Source organism: Bolinopsis microptera, chromosome 11 (assembly GCF_026151205.1).
Source record: "Bolinopsis microptera isolate Bmic1 chromosome 11, MBARI_Bmic_1.0, whole genome shotgun sequence".
Lineage (NCBI taxonomy): Eukaryota > Metazoa > Ctenophora > Tentaculata > Lobata > Bolinopsidae > Bolinopsis > Bolinopsis microptera.
This window is the reverse complement of record NC_087082.1, coordinates 14,941,901-14,963,673: the sequence shown is the minus strand read 5'-3', so window position 1 is coordinate 14,963,673 and position 21,773 is coordinate 14,941,901.

The following is a 21,773-nucleotide window of genomic DNA, read 5'->3' as shown; positions in this document are numbered from 1 at the left end:
CAACAAGGACTTGTATGCTCGTTGCAATGTAACTCCACTTTCAGAGAGAGTTCATAAATCCCGCTGGAAAATGTTTGGGCACATTCTTCGTAGCGACTGCAACTCACCACCACAACTAGCTCTAAATTTTGCTGTTGATAGTATGTCAAATATGAGGGGAAGGATTGGTAGACATCAATGTAATATTTTTAAAACTATTTTAGACGATTTGAGGATGTTCTTAGTAACTACTTTGGATTTGTGTAAAGTTTGATAATAATAAATGAGCAACTGAGGGTCAAATAAGCAGTCATTGTCATTTTTGGCCATAACACGGAATACTCAATCGTCTTAATTTTGCTCCTGTTTCTTTAGAACGGTTAAGACTTGAGTGATGATGATTGTACTTAAAAACTATGGTCCGGACCGGGCAGGACTTTGTTCCGGTCAGTAGAGGACTTTCGTCCGGTGGACTTAGTGGTGGACTTTGGTCCGGATTTGAAATATACCAATAACCAGAGCGAATAGACCAAGAGTGTAGGCCCACATTACCGCACAGTTCCTGGTAAAAACGGGTTATTTACATGATTCAGGAACAAATGTCTTTTATATTCTCAATTATGACTGATGATAGTTTGAAATAGGCTTTAACGCCACGCGGGAGTTATCAATGATATTTTGGAAATTCTCCCATAAGGGGTCGTTCACATAAATTAAGAAAAGAATTTTCTACATTTACATGCTCGTTTCTCTGCCAAATTTCAATATTCAGGAATCGTACCTGTCAAAGTTTTGGATAGCATTGGGGTAGTACTGCTGAAGGTAGATATCTCCTTCAGGAAATATGCACATTTCACCTGAAATATTTGCAAACTCAACCACTTTTGAAAAATAAATATGTTCCTAAAGGTCGTATCTCATAAACAACTAATACGTTTCTGAATAAATTTTCAAGTGAGTATAAAAAGTCGACGAAAACAGCTTACGAACCAAAAACTTGTGGGTTAACAGATAAAATTTGAATGTTTGTTTTTAGTGTTAAAAGCAAAGTTACAAATAGGGCCAGGTGGACAGAACATGAGGAATGAATAATACAAATTGCGCAATGATATGGCAGCTTGATCCGGAAATTTGAGAGCAAATAATTGATCAGCAACAATTGTATGTGCCAATTTTTGGATCAATTTTTGGAACCAATTCAGCGTTAAAGTCATACATGGATTGGCATTCTCGTGATTAATACCTGCAAGATTGTTTAATTACATAATGCAGCTTCCGAAGGAAAAGATAGCATCGTTTGTAAGACAAAAGTCGGTTCTAGAAAAGGCCGACGATTAGAGTATATATACGGTGTTAGTCATAATCGTAAAAATTTATATAAAGGGGGGGGTTACTAATCAGAAATGATTAGATTAGATATTGGTTTAGATTTAGTATAAATTACGATTACGGCGGAAGGAAAATGTGTAGCTGAAGAGTGGTGAGTAACATAATGTAAAGGTTGTAATGTAATCACCAAATTAGGATAGGAGAATATATATCACAAGAGTGCTCTTGTGTAAATACCAGGATGGGACTTTGGTTATCTAGAGGGTAGTCTATGTATAATTATTGCGCAATCGACAGGGTTATATCTAGCAACAGAAGGTGTTTGGTGTGTGAGTTAACAACGTTAAGTTGCTAGCAGAGGAATCGTAAGGATTTCAGTTAGCGCTATGAGAATAATGAGGTTTTATGTTGAACTTGAGCGTACGAGGTACAGATTCTAAGTTTTCACGGAAGGTGAGGGTAAGTGAGATGATTTGTGCTTTTTGCACAGAGGATATTACGTACGCGTTAGGGGACATTTTTTGAGGGGGCGAGGAGGTTTTGTTTGATAAATTGTCCAAAGAAAAAAAAGTTCGGTCGTTGGGTTGGCATATAAAATCAGAAAGAAATGATACTTGTATGTTTGGATTTGTGCTGGAGAATCAGAGAAGGTCTTTTAAAACGGTATGGTCAGAAGAAACCAAATTTTTGAGAATCTAGAGATATCGTATAGTTCTAAGATAAGACGGGGGTTGAATTATATTAATAAAGACGGGATATGTATCGATGTGTGTTATATTTGATGTGTAAGTTGATTAGTGAAGAGGAGAAGATTTTCAATAAGAAGAGCCCGTTGTAGCGAAGAGAAGAAAGTTATTTGAGGAAGTGTTTCTTAGAAGGATGGTGCTGCTAGTATTTATAGCAAAAACTAGTTTTAGTTAATCCTAGGGCTGATTAGACCTGTCATAGATAGAATTTATAATCTTGTTTTCGTTCTGTAACACTTACACATTACCTTTCTAGAGGTAGGGTAGAAAAGTGATTACTTTGCTGAATTTTTTCTGGTAGGAGATTCAGAGGATCAGCGATATAGGGCATTAATCGAGTTCGGTTGTAGTGGAAGGAACGATAGGTCCTAAACAGTTCTATGTCATAAATATGGTAAGAATAAGAGGGACAGCAATCATGACACAAAGGATCGCTATTCCTGTGGATCTAAGAGGAAGCCCGAGGGCGGGAGGTAGTATAAAAATAGGATCAGAGGAAAGGAAAAACAGGGACGTTTAGGGTCGAGAAAGTAGTTTGGTACGGATCTTTGAAATTTTCTGAAAGTTAGGAGACTTTATTGTATGTGAAGTGTTACTTTACGATCATATAGAGTTTCTCATTTAGGTTTAGATTATAATAGATGAGTAGTTATTTACGTTCAAACTTAACTTTTTGGACTAATGGTGTTATCTTTAGGAACGTATGTGGGATAATGGGATATTTACTTAAGGACTCGCTAGGCTGCTTTTGTGACTGAATTTAGAACTTTGAATTAGTTGACTTTTTGTTTGTGTCAAGGACGAATTAGAGATTCAGATACATCTTATTAATGATGAAGACTCAACACCAAGATCTACAAATGGTGAAAAAAGGGGAAAGTATTGGAAGGGATTGTGAAGTCAATTATAGATTTAATTTTTAGGATTTTGAGATTAAAATTACTGAATAAATATACATACAATGTTTTAAATATATGTTTGTATACGGGAGTAAAATTTGAGTGTAAATGGTTGGAAGGCAGACCACGTGCTACGTTGAGCCATCGTTTCATCTGACTAATTAAGCAGGCTGTGGTTGACATGGTAATTATATGGATAATAAGGTCGATGGTAAACTCCACTTACTTTCTGTCTTTTGATGGAGGGTAAATTAAGGCTAATTTGTAATAGAATAGACGGAAAAAGTATGATTGTAGTGTAGGCATAAATAAAACGAAGAGTTTCTTGAGAATAGGATCAAATCATAAGGGAATATAGAACAAAAATAGGTTAGTACATATGAAAATCAATTATAAATTATATAAACCATTCTTTTAAAGTTATGATTACATCTCTACTAACGTATAGGAAAAAATGTTGGTTTAAACTAAATAAGTTCCATTCGAAAATAACTTTAATACATGTTTCTTTATTATAAAGACATCTAATAAGGGGGATACCACAGTTTAGTCGAACAAGATTTTATGTTATAATATGGTTACTAGAAAAAGAAAAAGTAGCAAGTGCACACTACAAAAATTCAAACAATTTACCTCATCGAGAAAAAAAATATTTTCTTTTTCGAAATTTTTTAAAATATGGAGAAGTCGTCACTGTAATAGATAGTTCGGCGATTTTAAAACGTTTTTTAGCGTATTTTTATATGAACATTATTCACTCGTCCCAAGAACTTTAAAAGTTATATAATTAAACAATAAATGACAGATAAGAGAAAAGTGAAAAAAGAACAATTGGGATTTTGTAACCAGGTTGTACATTTAACACTACGCCAGTATTAGATATCGTTCAAAAATTTTGTGAGTGTAGTGATGATAAATCAAATTTTGGGAAAGGATTTTCTTCGATGAGTTTAAGGTTATGACTTGTTTGCCTTAAGACTTAGTATAATTAATGTAAAAAGTGAACAACCATGGCAGAATTAAGGTTAAATTTTAATAAAAAGTATCAGTTTATTTTGAATTAATTTTTAAGACTGTAAATCTGCTTGAGAAGAGAATTTTTAGTACAAATATGGTGATTTTTAGAAGAAAAATTGTTTAAATAATTTTCTGTCACACACAATGGTCACTTGTATAAATTTTAGTAAATTGTAAATTCTATAAAAATTTGTGTCGTTAAAATTTATCATTTGGGTTACTAAAAAAGATTCTGTTTAAGTGATTACGATCTGTAAAAAAATTATTTCAAAAAACATGATACTTTTTGAGATAAGATTTTAAGCCTTAAATCAGCATGTCTGGGCTATTTTTAGATGAATTTTAATAAGTCGTTTAGGCCACATTTCATACCTTAAAAATCAAAAACTGAAAAAAAAGAAAAAAAAGAAATTATCCAAAAAGTTTGATATGATCATTCGTACACTCACAAGAATTTTTTGAAGCGATACTGATGATGGGGCGGTGGTAATATGAACAACTTTGGAGTAGGCCAAAATCATTTTTTTTTTTCTGTTTGTTCTGTAAACTTGGTTCATTTATTATAACTATATAATTTTAATGGGTTTTTTGTAGGAGGTTGAAAGTAATGTCAGTAAAAAATGCTAACAACTTTTAAATGGTGGAATATCGTATTAAGTGACAGACTTCTCAAATTTTACAAATTTTCGAAAAGAAAAATATTTATTTTCTCGATGAGGGATATTTTTAGAAATTGATGGAAGGTGTGCAATTATTCCTTATTGTTATTAAATATATAAAATAAAATGATGTTGGAGCAAAAAGTTTTGGTGTATTCCCTTCATTCTGACATATAAATTAAATGTGAAAGAATGCGATTATAAAAAAATTGTCAATGTTATTCCACTCAAATCCATGATTTTATGATAGGCAATAACGGTTCTCTAATTACAAATAATTCTAAATGTGATCACTCTCAAACCGAATTGTAATAAAAATATCAAGTACTATAAATTAATGTAAATGTGAATCTTGATATTAAGTCATTAATGCCTGGAAAATTTGTATAATGTTATAAAATCGGAATTGCAAATGTTAATAAAAACTTGGTAGAATAATTAGAAAATAAAATATGCTGAAAATTGAATAAGTTATAATTCTGAATTAAAAATCTTTATAAAAATCTGTGAGAATAAAGTAAAATATCAATTTTATAAATAAAACAATTAACTAAACATAGGCTGTAAAATTAAGGCTCAATATATAGTTAAATTTAATGGGCTCAGGAGTACATAAAAACAAAAAAAAAAAAATTTTGGTTTCTGGTTCGTCTTGTGCGGGAGGGGGGGGGCTGGGGTTGAGGGATAAGGACATCGCGGGTTCGGTATAGGGTTGGGTTCGTACGTATTGGGTGTGGCAAATGGGTTTTCGGTAAAATTTCTATTATATTTCATCTATTACTAGCTCTATCGTGTGAAAAAGTCTTCGGTTTTGTTTTATAAAGATGCAAATTTTTTCAGGGTGTATGAGCGGTAGGGTTGCGAATGATTTGGATGGGTGCCAATTTCAGTATATTAAAGTTTTTAAAACACATGCATAAGCATTCTTTAAACTCTTTTTATCATTTTTACGTGTTGTTATAAAAAATCATTGATTTTCTGCCTGAATTTATATCTTCATGTTATCAAAAAATAGCAGTTTGTTACGTTTAAATCGGTAAGTAGGTTTTCGCTTACGAATAAAAACATAAATGGCAGGGCTTGTAGTTACTATTTAGGGCTGTAGTTATTTTAGTAAGCTTCTTAAAATTCACTGCCTTGCAGAAAACTTTTTAACTGTTTTGTACGTCGAAGTTCTTTCACTTGTATTCGATTGGGGATTAGCCGAATGTTAAGAAATGTTCTTCTAATGTTAGTGTTTTTTAATAAGTTTGCTCGTGTCTGCTCGTCATACAGTCAAACATCTATAGAATCATTGACGAATTAGCTCGTGATATCATGTCTATGCAGTGTGGCACTTCTGCAGCCTTGAAAGAAACTAAACTGCATTTCACAGCAACGTCAACAATCTGTTAACAAATCCTACACTTTTAGGGTTCTCCTGATACATGGAAAGAATGGTGTCTGTAGTTAAGTATGTCGGTGGTCTGTGGTAAGTGCCACGTCTTGTCAGATAGACATAGCAGCTTCTGCATATATAAAGTTTTTGATCGTAGCGTGGCTTTCGGCCATATTTCTGTTTTTAGGATTAGGCAGGCTTTGGTGTGAGCGTCCTCTCCAATGGAGGCAGGGATAAACTATTCTTCTAAACCACTACAATGGAATTTCAACTTTATAGGATTCGAATTTTGTTGTTATGAGTCATGATATGGTAACTTGAAATTGAGTATGTTTACTTTGACACTGTATGATTGCTTGTGTAGGTATAAAACAGTAGACGATTCTGAGACCTAGATAAATAAAAGGGGCCTATAGAAAATAATTAGGTTAGTAATATGAATAATAATATCAATATAATTCTTGTCTAGCCAAGACGGTGTTAGTGTTTCTTGGTAATTTTGTTTAATCTGTTTAATCTGTTTAATCCGGGTGGGCCCAAAAGTCAGTTGGATTACGTAGGCTATCGCCGTCACTGAGTGCCAATTGAAATTAATTCTTTGGTATATATAATACTACAACAGAAAACATTATCGTTATTACGGGAAAGACAATAATATCTGACTTTGCAGGGGTTGAAAATATTTTCAAAAACTCTGAGGTTCAAATCTAATTTTCCAGGTATAACCAATTCAACTGCTCTTATTTCTAAAAAACAGGTTATATACAGTATATAAGTTTCTGGTTCATTAATATTTCTTCGATAAATTGTTTCTACATTTTTTTTATTATTAATATTCGGAGCAAGGTAATGACTTGCTTTTGATGATGATCTGCAACTATGTCCTGGATCAAAAAAAATAATTTCGGTGAGCACGAAATTATCTGTCGATTATAATTATTAAATGATTAGGAAGTGAAAATTTCTATCCAAAGAAAAATCAGGATACGTCGCGTCTACACTTAAGATTAATCAATCGGTTGGTTCATTCAATATCTGCCGAAGCTGATAGTATTGATGTTGCGAGCGTAAGGGCGTTAGGAAGTGCTTTTGTCAGTAGGTACTATAATAGGTACAATAGACGGCGAAGTATATGTTAAATTTTAGCTTAGAAATCGGGTTCGATACTTATACATTTCCCACGCAAACGGTGCCGCGGGACAGCCCGCAATATTTGGTCTAATTAGGCAATTTAGTCCAATTACAGTTATTCCTCATGTTCTGTCCACCTGGCCCTATTTGTAACTTTGCTTTTAACACTAAAAACAAACATTAAAATTTTATCTGTTAACCCACAACTCACAAGTTGTTGGTTCGTAAGCTGTTTTCGTCGACTTTTTTTTAATGAGATACGACCTTTAGGAACATATTTATTTATCAAAAGTGGTTGAGTTTGAAAATATTTCAGGTGAAATGTGCATATTTCCTGAAGGAGATATCTACCTTCAGCAGTACTACCCCAATGCTATCCAAAACTTTGACAGGTACCTACGATTCCTGAATATTGAAATTTGGCAGAGAAACGAGCATGTAAAATTCTTTTCTTTATTTATGTGAACGACCCCTTATGGGAGAATTTCCAAAATATCATTAATAACTCCCGCGTGGCGTTAAACTTAAAGCCTATTTCAAACTATCATCAGTCATGATTGAGAATATAAAAAACATTTGTTCCTGAATCATGTAAATAACCCGTTTTTACCAGGAACTGTGCGGTAATGTGGGCCTACACTCTTGGTCTATTCGCTCTGGTTATTGGTATATTTCAAATCCGGACCAAAGTCCACCACTAAGTCCACCGGACGAAAGTCCTCTACTGACCGGAACAAAGTCCTGCCCGGTCCGGACCATAGTTTTTAAATACAATCACCATCACTCAAGTCTTAACCGTTCTAAAGAAACAGGAGCAAAATTAAGACGATTGAGTATTCCGTGTTATGGCCAAAAATTGACAATGACTGCTTATTTGATCCTCAGTTGCTGAAATGAAAATAAATGATGACAATTTATTTTGTGGATTTGACGATAAAGTTGATTACGAGTGAATTCATTTTACAAAAATGCAAAGTTATTTATTTTGTTGTTACTTTGACTTATTGAGTTATTTTGTTTGTTTATTTATGCATTTATTTCTCAATTATCTGGTTTGAATTAATCTTGTAAAATATATGTTATTGTTTATTTCAAGTGATAGCATTATGTAAAATCTTATCCAGTTTTCATAATCTACGATCACGACGTTGTTTTGCAAAATATTTTTCTTACATAATTACATCGATTTATTTTAATTAACGGAAGATTTTATAACTTCGATGCTTTATTTATTCGTATTTAATATTATGATCTGCAGTGATTTATGCTGATCTGTTGACTGTTGGAACTCCAAGTTAACGAATGGTGACCGTCTAAAACACCAGCACTGATCGTTATGTTTACAATTGCAGATCTTGGTAACGGTTGGGAACCACTATTTGTTCCGCCTGCCCACCAGTAACCAAATCTATCATTTGTGTGACTAATTATACGTGTATAATGTTTGTGTTGTATCCCGTTTCACTATTTGATTCATTCTAAATCTTAACAGTTATGTTTTCATTTTGTTCTACAAGTATATGTGAGAATTCTAAAACTTACCAGCCCAGCCCATTCACCATAATTACACGTACTTATATACGTGTAAGACACAAAAGTAAGATCAATATAGTAATTACCTGTGGACTATGTATTCCAAGATATGGAGGAGCAGTGGAGCACTGTCCAGTGATATAAGGCTCATGGTAGTCCGTGCCACGCTAAATCCAGCTAAATCTTAATGAAACAAGTATGACATAAGGTAAAAACGCTTCCCTAAGGTTGAAGACTAAAAGTAAACGGAAAATCATCAAAATATAAAAAGAAAATTTTTGAAGAGAAGATTTTCTGCCGTCCCCTTGACCGAAATTTTGCTGTTTTGACTGAATTTTTGACCAGTGACGGGTGACCAATCAGTGAGAGTGGCACAAGTCCTATTAACAAATTTTGTCGGCTCTTACTAAATCGCTCGCCCAAAAATTTCACGTGACTTTGGTTTTTTTTGGTTTTGCAGCCGTACAAAACGGTTTTACATAAACCCTAATCCCAACCCTAACCCTAACCATAACCCCGAAGCTATCCATAATCTTAACCACAACCCTAACCCTTACCCGAGCCCTAAATAATCGAATTCACGTTTTACTTTTACTAGCCTGTCACAAATTTTCTTAAAATTTGGGCGAGCGATTTAGTAGGAGCGGTTATGCCTATGGTTAGGGTCGGGATTAGGGTTTATGTAAAACCGTTTTGTTCGGCTGCAAAACCATAAAAACCTTAAAGTCACGTGATAATTTTTGGGCGAGCGAATAAGTAAAAGCCACTTGCTACACGTTGCAAGCCTCTCTCGTGTACGCGAGGCCGGGGTTTCACTTTCAACGTGTATCATTATCAAAACAACACGCATTCCGTTGATTAGATATGCCATGATACAAATAAGCTGACATTGACATTGTACGCTCATAATCATATGCTCAATGCTATAAGTATAACCAATAACCGTAAAATATTGATTATTATTAAATGCTTAGGGAATAATAAATATTAATATTATATTTACGATTCATGATTCATGATTATAACAACTTTGTTATTGTTGACGAATAAAACTGTGTAGTGTGGACGGTTTAATTTTATAATTAGTGGTAGTGGTACTATTACTACTATAAAAAGAATTAGAACATTAATCTGATTTTAAAATTCTATTTCTTTTGAACACAACTCGATCCGTATTATCTAGCAGATTCCTGATTTTAATGATTTGTTAATCAAAGCGAATTATGATGAATCGTTCACGCTTGTGTTTTCGTGGAATTAAGACTGGAGAGACCGAAACAATTTCAAATGTGAAAATCGCACATGTCACACATTTTTGGAGTGAATATCTTCTGCAAGAGCTTTTAAGTTTTTGTTACTGGGCCGCGCTCAGCCTGTCATCCCCCTGCAGCTTAGTCTTAAGTTTATAACAATGTTTGTGAACATAATAGCTTAGTCTGGGGTCCTCAGGTTAAGTTTTTGATGTATAAATTTTAATTGTACTTTTTTTAATAGTACTAATTTTACCAAAACCCATAATCATGGGTAGAGTGGACCGCTGCCAGTGTCTCTCTTTCCCAAACAAAAGGAAATGATATTAATTTGATTGACCGTTCTCAAATGCAAAATTATACCGAGAATGAAATCGGTCGCTCGCTTTTCCCATTCATTCACGGCTTACGAATTGTATAAATTAGTTTCGATTGATTACATCAATCAGATGCTGTAAAAATCTCTTTGGGTTGCGTTCGGGTCGATACCTAGTATTTCGGGGTAAGGGACAAGGGTGGTAGTTATACTTATAACTTATTGAATAAGCTGAAGTTTATTGAATCTTTATTGCCGAGTACAGCTGCCTTTGGGCAGTTCTTCTTAATCTATTACAATTGTAAATGAATGGGAAAAGCGAGCGACCGATTTCATTCTCGGTATCATTTTGCATTTGAGAACGGTCAATCAAATTAATATCATTTCCTTTTGTTTGGGAAAGAGAGACACTGGCAGCGGTCCACTCTACCCATGATTATGGGTTTTGGTAAAATATCATCTCTTTTTGATTATAATGTCAGGGTACTTTATAAAGTCGAAATATAAACTGATATCTTCATTAATAAGGAGGAAGTTTCAACGATTTCGAAATTTTTCCTTTAAAAACATTTCCTTGTGTTTAGGGAAGCATATCGGTCGATCACTGACTGAATATGCCACTTAATACTCATTCAAGTTGGCATTAAATTCATATATAATGACATTAAACTGTCGTGGCAAAGCAGAATTTGTTGGAAATCACGAATGAGCAAAATTCTCACCTTTCGCACGTGCAAACTTTGAGCGGACGTTGCGTGCGCATCCAATATTGAATCGCCGTAAAATTTTGCATGTAATTGTTTTTTATATAGTTTGATAAGCATGCAAAGTTTCAAAGTATTTCAAGAAGAACTGTAATCACAACGGCACTCTAAAGTTGACAGAAAATGACGAAAACAGCAATTTTCAGTGATTTTAGCAATTTTCTATCAATTTGGGCGTGTCCCCACGTGTGTAAATTTTCGATTTTCAACTTTAAAACTAGCTTAATGCACAATTTATACCTATAGGAAGCAGAACTGAGCTCCACAACCCAAGGCATGGCCCAACACCAGAGAATACTAAATCGCAAAATTGACGTTTTTATAAAATAATTCTTCAAAAAAGCACAAACTTCAATGACGAATATCTTTATGAAGGAGCAAGCTAGAAAAACTTTCCGGTACATTTTCAGAATGCTTGAACAATTATCTAAGATGAAAATTTCCTCAGATTTTGAATTAGATTACTCCTTAATGGTGTAAAATTAATTTTAAAAGTTATTACTTTGTCAAAAATCAAGTTTTAAAAACGGTAAACTTGATGACGTCATCAAGGGGTGTTTATGACGTCAAATAATTTTTTATACAATGTAAACTAAAGTGTAAACAATTATTTGCAAGACCTGTGGTCGGAAATGGCTGTATCTTTTATACTTTCGAATCTATGGACACTTAAATACAGGTTACAATTGACTGGCAAAGCGTCTATCCCTGATATATATATGGACACGTTCATTGAAGTTTGAGGATATTGGTAAATATTAGTGACCCTACTAAATGGCACGATGGTGTAAAATGTGTCACACTATAAAACTATATAAACCCTCAATGGTTAGGATAATCGTTTCATCCTCTAGATATACTTTGTCGCATAACGATATCTTTATCAGACGATAAGATATCGCTTAAATGCGGCCGGCAGTGAGTTGTAAACTTTGTCACACTATAAAAATGTGACAGAGTTTATATGGACCCCTTGTTGCCGTGTTTGACCAAATTTTCGAATTTCAAATTTATAGGATAGTTGCATATGACTATTATCTACATATTTAGCGACTTTTTTCGTTAAATGGTAGCACCATGTAAACTCCGTCACACATTTAAGAAATTTATATGAGGGATATTTATGACATCCTGACAAGAAATGCCGAATAGTCTAGCATTATTTTGTGAGCTGAATGTGTTTGGAATTGTTCACATATTTCATTGTTATAGGCAAATACAAATACAGAAGGCAGAAATAGGTAAATTTAGTCACATAAATTTGTATGATATCTCAACATGTGTGAAATTGAGTAAATATTAGTATACCAACTTAAACACCCTATATTACGTACTATGGATCAATTAACAATATTTCAACCATACGCCGGTCATATAAATTATTATATGGCAGTGATATGTTAACATTGGCAAAATTTCAACACCTGAACAGGGTAAAAATTTGTAAATTTCGTCACAAAAAAAATATTATAACTTTATTTGCTCCGTGTTGGCAAAATAACTAATTTATCGACATAGTGATGGTGATAAAGTAACATTACATACTAATTGAGGTATGATTCTTCAAAATAGGGGCAAGAAATGTAAATTTCGTCAAATTAGCCATAGCATTAGTTAGATAGATTTTCTTTCATATCAACTGCCCTTATTATAGCAAGAATGGATTTATACAAGAAATGTAGAAACCCATGCCAATTTTTCATCACATTGAAACTATACTGTTGGGGCAGGAAAAGTGAATTTCGTCACATTTCAGTAACTTAGTAAAATTAAACTCAGCATTGTTAAACTTGAGTTCTAATTTGCAGAACAATAACCAACCAATAATTCCTGGAGGAAAATTGAATTTTAACCGAGGTATGGTAAATGGTTCTTCAAAATAGGGGCAAGAAATGTAAATTTCGTCACATACGTCATTTTAAAATTTAGATAGATTTTCTTTCTTATCAATAGTCCTTATTATAGTTAGAATGGATTTATACAGGAAATATAGAAACCCATGCCAATTTTTCATCACATTGAAATTATACTGTTGGGGCAGGAAAAGTAAATTTCGTCACATTTCAGTAACTTGGTAAAATTAAACTCAGCATTGTTAAACTTGAGTTTTATTTTGCTAAACAATAACCAACCAATAATTTCTGGAAGAACATTTTATAATGTATGTAATATGTTAATCACAGACTATTCCATTCTATAATCATTGCATTGTTTCCAAATTTAACCTATTTATGATGTCTTATCATTTTGTGACGATGTTTACATCAACTGCCCTATACTTGAATCAACTGTATCCGTGTATCGTCCTTATATAGAGTTTTCCCGCAAAATGTAACTTATTTACGATGTCGTATCATTTTGTGACGATTTTTACATCAAGTGCCCTATACTTGAATCAACTGTATCCGTGTATCGTCCTTATATAGAGTTTTCCCGCCTTCCAAACCAAAATCAGATATAAATGATTTCGGAAATTCACCCAGAATTTCAAATTCCATATAATGTGACAGAATTTACATCATTTCCGAATAACCAAGTGCATGTATTAGCTAACTTTTCAAAACAACATATTTTAGAGCTATGATTGGCAGAAGAACCATCAAATAATGAGTTGAAAGGGTTTTGAGGACACCTCACAGTAGAAAAGAGGTCTCGTATTCTGAGTGTGACAAAGTTTACGAAATATTGCCTTAAAGCCGTTCGATCCGTGCCCTTTAACCAATGTTGTATCATAATTGTTAGATTGACCTAATCTACTATATTTCAGACCAAGGAATGATAATTGGGCAGCTATGGTAAACAATGTCACAAAAATGTGACATTTTTTACATTATAGTGCCTAAAAGCAATACATTTTATTTCTGAGCAGTGCATATGGGAGTATGGGTCACGTGGCTAATGTTCAGAACTTATGAACACGCTAGATTAATAGATGCTAAAATTAAGCCACTATCGTCAAAAACGCTATTTTAGAAATTTACCAATATCCTCAAACTTCAATGAACGTGTCCATATATGTATGTATATATTTGACCAAAACCCATAATCATGGGTAGAGTCATGGACCGCTGCCAGTGTCTCTCTTTCCCAAACAAAAGGAAATGATATTAATTTGATTGACCGTTCTCAAATGCAAAATGATACCGAGAATGAAATCGGTCGCTCGCTTTTCCCATTCATTCACGGCTTACGAGTTACGAATTGTGATAAGTTTCGATTGATTAGGTACATCAATCAGATGCTGTAAAAATCTCTTTGGGTTGCGTTCGGGTCGATACCTAGTATTTCGGGGTAAGGGTGGTAGTTATTACATATTGAATTAGCTGAAGTTTATTGAATCTTTATTGCTGAGTACAGCTGCCTTTGGGTAGTTCTTCTTAATCTATTACAATTGTAAATGAATGGGAAAAGCGAGCGACCGATTTCATTCTCGGTATCATTTTGCATTTGAGAACGGTCAATCAAATTAATATCATTTCCTTTTGTTTGGGAAAGAGAGACACTGGCAGCGGTCCACTCGACTACCCATGATTATGGGTTTTGGTAAAATATCATATCTTTTTGATTATAATGTCAGGGTACTTTATAAAGTCGAAATATAAACTGATATCTTCATTAATAAGGAGGAAGTTTCAACAATTTCGAAATTTTTCCTTTAAAAACATTTCCTTGTGTTTAGGTAAGCATAGCGGTCGATCACTGACTGAATATGCCACTTAATACTCATTCAAGTTGGCATTAAATTCATTTATAATCTTACTATATATAAAGCGAGACGATATATATGGATGTGTTTATCCGTACCATTTTACTGACACCACGGCATCAACTTTAACGCAACTTTCTGCAAAAACCGTAAAAGATATACAACTGATACTTTTTTGACTGGGTCAAATGCTTTAATGGCCTCCAAATCAGCATGAAAAAATAAAAAATCGGCCAAGGGATGGGATTTTTAGAGCCCAAAATTTGAACCCCCAAGTGGTGTCAAAAACGCGAATTAAATTGGTAATAATTATTTAGTCTCTTGAGTCTTGACACTATTTTAGGGTTATACGGGTTCCTGCTAGTGACATTAAACTGTCGTGGCAAAGCAGAATTTGTTGGAAATCACAAATGAGCAAAATTCTCACCTTTCGCACGTGCAAACTTTGAGTGGACGTTGCGTGCGCATCCAATATTGAATCACCGTAAAATTTTGCATGTAATTGTTGTATATATAGTTTGATAAGCATGCAAAGTTTCAAAGTATTTCAAGAAGAACTGTAATCACAACGGCACTCTAAAGTTGACAGAAAATGACGAAAACAGCAATTTTCAGTGATTTTAGCAATTTTTTATCAATTTGGGCGTGTCCCCACGTGTGCAACTTTTCGATTTTTAACTTTAAAACTAGCCTAATGCACAATTTATATCTATAGGAAGCAGAACTGAGCTCCACAACCCAAGGCATGGCCCAACACCAGAGAATACTAAATCGCAAAATTGACGTTTTTATAAAATAATTCTTCAAAAAAACACAAACTTCAATGACGAATATCTTTATGAAGGAGCAAGCTAGAAAAACTTTCCGGTAGATTTTCAGAATGCTTGAACAATTATCTAAGATAAAAATTTCCTCAGATTTTGAATAAAATTACTCCTTAATGGTGTAAAATCATTTTTAAAAGTTATTACTTTGTCAAAAATCAAGTTTTAAAAACGGTTAACTTGATGACGTCATCAAGGGGTGTTCATGACGTCAAATAATTTGTTTATACAATGTAAACTAAAGTGTAATCAATTATTTTCAAGACCTGTGGTCGGAATTGGCTGTATCTTTTATACTTTTGAATCTACGGACAATTAAATACAGGCTACAATTGACTGGCAAAGCGTCTATCCCTGAATATATATGTATATCTGTATGTATGTATATGTCCCGACAATCTGTCGTAAAACAGGGGTTCTAGAAAACCCACTTCCCGATGTTCCTGAAACCTGAAACTTTTTGTGCAGTCGATTTGGTCAACGTCTAGACGCCCTGAAAAATTTCAGATCTCTAACTCGATTTTAACATGGTTTTTAAGGCACCTGAATATGGCGATTTTGGGTTTTTTACCGAATTTCGTATAACAGTGCTGGCGAGTATTTTATGCAAATTTCTTAAAAATCTCAACATAACTATTTTTTATTCCTGTCATCTTTGACATCAAATTAGAATGTTTTGAACTAAAAATAAATCTGCTGAACGACTTCCGATGAGTCTTAATGCCTGAAAAACTCCTGCCGGAGGCGGCGGCCTTCGGCCGCCGCCTCCGGCCGGAGTGCACGCTTCGCGTGCACGAAAGAGGCTTGTAACGTGTACCAAAGGGGGTATAATAGTAAAGGGGGTATAATAGTAAAGGGGGTACATAGTATACCCACAATAAATGCACCGGTCGTGCTTGCCAGCACTGTGATCACGACAATCTATCGTAAAACAGGGGTTCTAGAAAACACATTTCCCGATGCTCCTGAAACCTGAAACTTATTTTGCAGTCGATTTGGTCAACGTCTAGACGCCCTGAAAAATTTCAGATCTCTAACTCAATTTTAATATGGTTTTTAAGGCACCTGAATATGGCGATTTTGGGTTTTTTACCGAATTTCGTATAACAGTGCTGGCGCTGGCGAGTATTTTATGCAAATTTCTTAAAAATCTCAACATAACTATTTTTTATTCCTGTCATCTTTGACATCAAATTAGAATGTTTTGAACTAAAAATAAATCTGCTGAACGACTTCCGATGAGTGTTAATGCCTGAAAGACTCCTGCCGGAGGCGGCGGCCTTCGGCCGCCGCCTTCGGCCGGAGTGCACGCTTCGCGTGCACAAAAGAGGCTTGTAACGTGTACCAAAGGGGGTATAATAGTAAAGGGGGTATAATAGTAAAGGGGGTATAATATTAAAGGGGTACAATAGTAAAGGGGGTACATAGTATACCCCCAATACAGACACCGCTCGTGCTTGCCAGCACTGTGATACTATACTACTATGTAATGGAAAATGTCTGACATTTTTCTTTTTCCTAAACATAAGCGCCGATCTATGAGCGCTTTCGAATTTGAACCATTGGCATTGTACTTTTAAAAATTTTCTAAAATTAAAACCGTTTATTTGTTATTCACCCAATGACTCGGCAATTTATTTTTAGAAAAACAAAATGAAATACAAATCACGATGAGTACATAAACACGCTAAATATAAAAAGTATGCAATTTAATTAATACTTATGTATTTATTTGGTATGACATGCATAAAGATAAAATTGGTGATAAAACAATGACGAATTTCAAATAATAACATGTCATGACGATTAAACGATAAAGGAAAAATACTAATTCAGACAGTTAATTTTAAGAATATAACAAATATAAAATATGTCTTTTCGTAAAATAATTCACAGAATAGAAATGAATTCGAATATCAATCGATCAAATATCATTAATATTATTGTCATCTTAACAATTTTTTTATCTTTCTTCTTTGAAAAGCTTTTTAAAATACATAATCTTAGCTTAATCAAATTTGCCCCAGACTTTTTAATGTTCATCAATGATTAATCATTTTGGATAATTTAAAAATTTTAAAAAAATCAATCATCTTAATGATAATCAATTTTGTCCCACGCAGCACTTGGGGGTGGCCTTTGACGTGAAGCAAAAACAATAAGTTTAACCAACATGCATCTTAATCAGTTAATCATTGCAAATATTCGCCTAACTCAGAGTTACAAAACAAAAACAATCGCTTAATGTGGAAAGAGGGTCCAGAAATAAAATTGTCCAACCGTTCCTTATGTCATAAATGATCAACCATGTATGAGGTAGTAATGATCAGATCTCTGCATATCCTCGTCTTATTTGAGCCAGATAACGAACTTTTCCATAGATGGCGAGTGGTAGAAGGATGACTTTTGTTATGTAGTTTCTGTACCGTGCTCTCAGTTCTGGTTTACGAAGGATCAGGATGGTTGGGAACAGTGCTGCGTTTATCAAGGGAAGGGTGAATTGTAACAATACAATGAGGGGGTATGGGACGTCATACCCCAACCAGATAGCGATTGTATTCACGCAATACAAAGAGACGCTAATCAAGTACAGTAACGAGATAAGAAACACTGTTAAGTTAACTTGGTTTGCAGTGTTCAGCTGTGGGTTTTCGTGACCTCCAAAGGCTTTCTTTATATAGATCATCTGAAGAACCATGCATACAAGCACAATCAAGCAAGGCAAACCAAACTGAACTAAAGCCACAACTACCTCCATGATATGGTACATAAGCGATGCTGCATTACCAGACACTGCAAAGTGACGCACCATCAACACTAATACACGGAGTGTTGTGCCATGTCCGATTGTTTCTATTTCAGTCATAATGTTCCATGGACCATAAACAACACCACATTTTGGGTTATCATTTAAACTAGTTATGATTTCATTGTAGGCCCAAACATCAATAATGCACACGACTAGGAGAATGGACGGGTAAATGAAAAGGACTATCTTCAAAACTCGGTTATTCAGACTGTAAAATGGACGCATTATGTTGATGGTCTTCACAACCGTTAGCGCAAGAACGAAATATATGGAAGTAACGTAGCACAGTGTACCAAACAGTTGGCAGACCAGAAAAGTCCAAGGATGCATCCTCAAAGACGGGTCCTTCAAGCACAGCAGTGATATTGAGCCTCGTCCTATCTCTGAACACGCACTTCCAATATCCACAGCAGCAACCATAATGAAGAACAGGTACGAAATCCTTCTCCAGTCCTTGTGGTAATCATATATGATCATGGCGTTCTGGAACATGATATAAACAGCTATCATGATATTGAGTGGGGATATATACTGAAAGCCAAAGTCATGACCGTCATAAACTATAGAGGTACTGGGAGGCGAGTTTGTGGTACTCATATTGTTTGTCCAGATCATTGTTCTGCGGGGAATTAAACTATTAAACAGGAATTAAACATGAAATGACCAAGGAGAACACTAACGAACTCATCTTGGTAATACAACAATTCATAAAGACGATCAGAACTCTAAAAATCGAGAGAAAGCTATAAAAATAAAATCTTAAAAATTAACCGCGTTACAATTTCACGAATGAAAAAAAAAATTTATATAGATAAAAATGGGTATAAGGCACAACACTCATACTCGAAAAAAGCTTTAAAATCGTACAAGAAAAATGTATGGTCAGGAACAGATTGTAATAATACGGAATATTGAAACTGTCCCTTCGATCACGAATCAATACGAACAAAAAGGTAGATTGGAAACAGCGTGAATATGAGGTATATATATCTTATATATAAGATGAGCTATAGAAATGAATAGATATGTTTCGCTCTATAAGAGTGTAAGCTTATAAGGCAGCTGACCCAGGCCGAGTATCGAGCACAAAATAAAAGGATGAAACATTTTTCCTGTAGGCTTGTAGTAAAAATATACTACCTTGTTGAGTATTACATGCGATGAGCTATTCTTACTTTATATCACAAGATCTAATCATGTCCTAGCATTCCCTACTCAAAGTCAATATCCCATTCAGTGTAATTGATAAGCTAAGAAGGTACACGAAACGTGTGTGAACAATATTGGGTTATCCAGCTATTGTCGTGCGAAGTACCTACAGCTTTACACGTCACGAGGCACACTGTTCCTACTCAAGTATTGTATCCTACAAATCTTCTCTCCAGATACTATTTATTCAGGCAATACTATCGAGAATATATCTATTTATATTTAAAACTTGACGAACAAATCGGGGGCTCATAACTCATAAGTCTACAAGTACAAAGTTGTTGAACTATATCTTTCTTTTTAGCGCTTGCTATACCCCGTGATTGATTTTGTGGGAAAGCTATGATTATACCTAACCGGATCAATCTCTCTTCTTGCCGCAAAAATGGAGCAGAACGGGATGAAACCTCGTTGTGCTCTGATTTCCATTCCATTTGGACCTAGCCACACTGAAACCTGATAACCTTCACCTTCTCGAGCAGTGGTCTTTCTGTTTTGCAGCGGTTGCGTGAATATGAGGTATACAAAATTTGCTCCTTCATAAAAAACTATCGATTTTTACATTCTACACAGTGGCGTAACGAAAGGCCCTGCTGACCCCGCTGTGCAGGGGGGCGCCGTCTTAGGGGGGCGCCAAATCGTCGTTTGAATGTGGGACAATTTCGAAAACTTAACTAAAGTACTAGCAAAACTGCGCGTTTTGCTCTAGATACACACTTTTTTAGAGATTTTACCGGCGTATTCTTTAAAATCACCTAATTTGTTCAATTTTTGGGAGGGGCACCAAAAGGGGAGGGGGCGCCAACAGGGGGGGCGCTTTTTTCGGCAGGGGGCGCCAACACTAACAGGCAACGTTACGCCACTGATTCTACACACTATTTTCAACTCACCCTGTATAAGATGAGCTGTAGGAGTAAATAAATATGTTTCGGCTTACGAATTGTAATAAAGCTTAATGAATGGGAAAAGCGAGCGACCGATTTCATTCTCGGTATCAATTTGCATTTGCGGACGGTTCCTATCATTTCCTTTTGTTTGGAAAAGAGAGACACTGGCAGCGGTTCACTCTACCCATGATTATGGGTTTTGGTCAAATATATGTATATCTGTATATCTGGGGTTTTGCTGCCAAGTCTCATATTGAATCACTTTTTGTAAAACAGAAAATGGGCCTTCGAGCAGTATTACCTGGTTTCGTCAATTACTGGTACAAGGACGGTATCCCCCCAGCAAGTACCAAGTCTGGCTTTTATTCACATAAAATATTGACAGTACACAGTATCATTGTAAAGAACGCACTCATTTTAATGCATAAATTGAAAAACTTTCCTAATCTAGTACCATTGTCTCTCAAGAAAACAATTCCCAAAAGCGCACCATTATTTAATACTAACCTGGATTCTATTCTCACTACACAATGGTCAGAAAAGTATGGTCAACACCCATACAACAACTCAGTATTTTTTAAAGGTCCATTATTAGCAATAAACCGATATAATGTTGCAGCAACTTCCCCGCCTAGTCTATTTAACCTGAACATTTACAAAACTTGTATAAAAACTATGCTCATCGATCAGCAAAATGAAAACATCGAAGACGAATGGCCTAATTTCATGTTATTTTGTATAACAGGACTAAGAAAATCAAAGCGTAACATAAACCGAAATGCCGATAATAACCTTGTCTCTACATCTTAGATTATATGCACACACTTATGCATCACTCAATATACGTCGCATATCTCATAAATTACACTGCCAACATTGGACATTTTATATTATCGCCGCGTATTTCAAATCAAGTTACAAATTCTACAAATTTTGAAGTGCTCAGTCTTGTTTTACTTTTTTAATCTTTACCTACTAACCATTGGAAAATAAAACTTTAAGTTATAAACCTTCCTTGCATTTACATTTTATATTTATGCATGTGCCCCACGGGGATGAATTTCTTATTATCATTGATGTTATATATATTTTTTGAGTAAACATTGGCTGGTACCACGGGCCAGTCCCCAACAAACAAAAGTATATATCACGACAATCTGTCGTAAAACAGGGGTTCTAGAAAACCCATTTTCCGATGCTCCTGAAACTTTAAACTTTTTTTGCAGTCGATTTTGTCAACGTCTAGACGCCCTGCAAAGTTTCAGATCTCTAACTCAATTTTACCATGGTTTTTAAGGCACCTGAATATGGCGATTTTGGGTTTTTTACCGAATTTT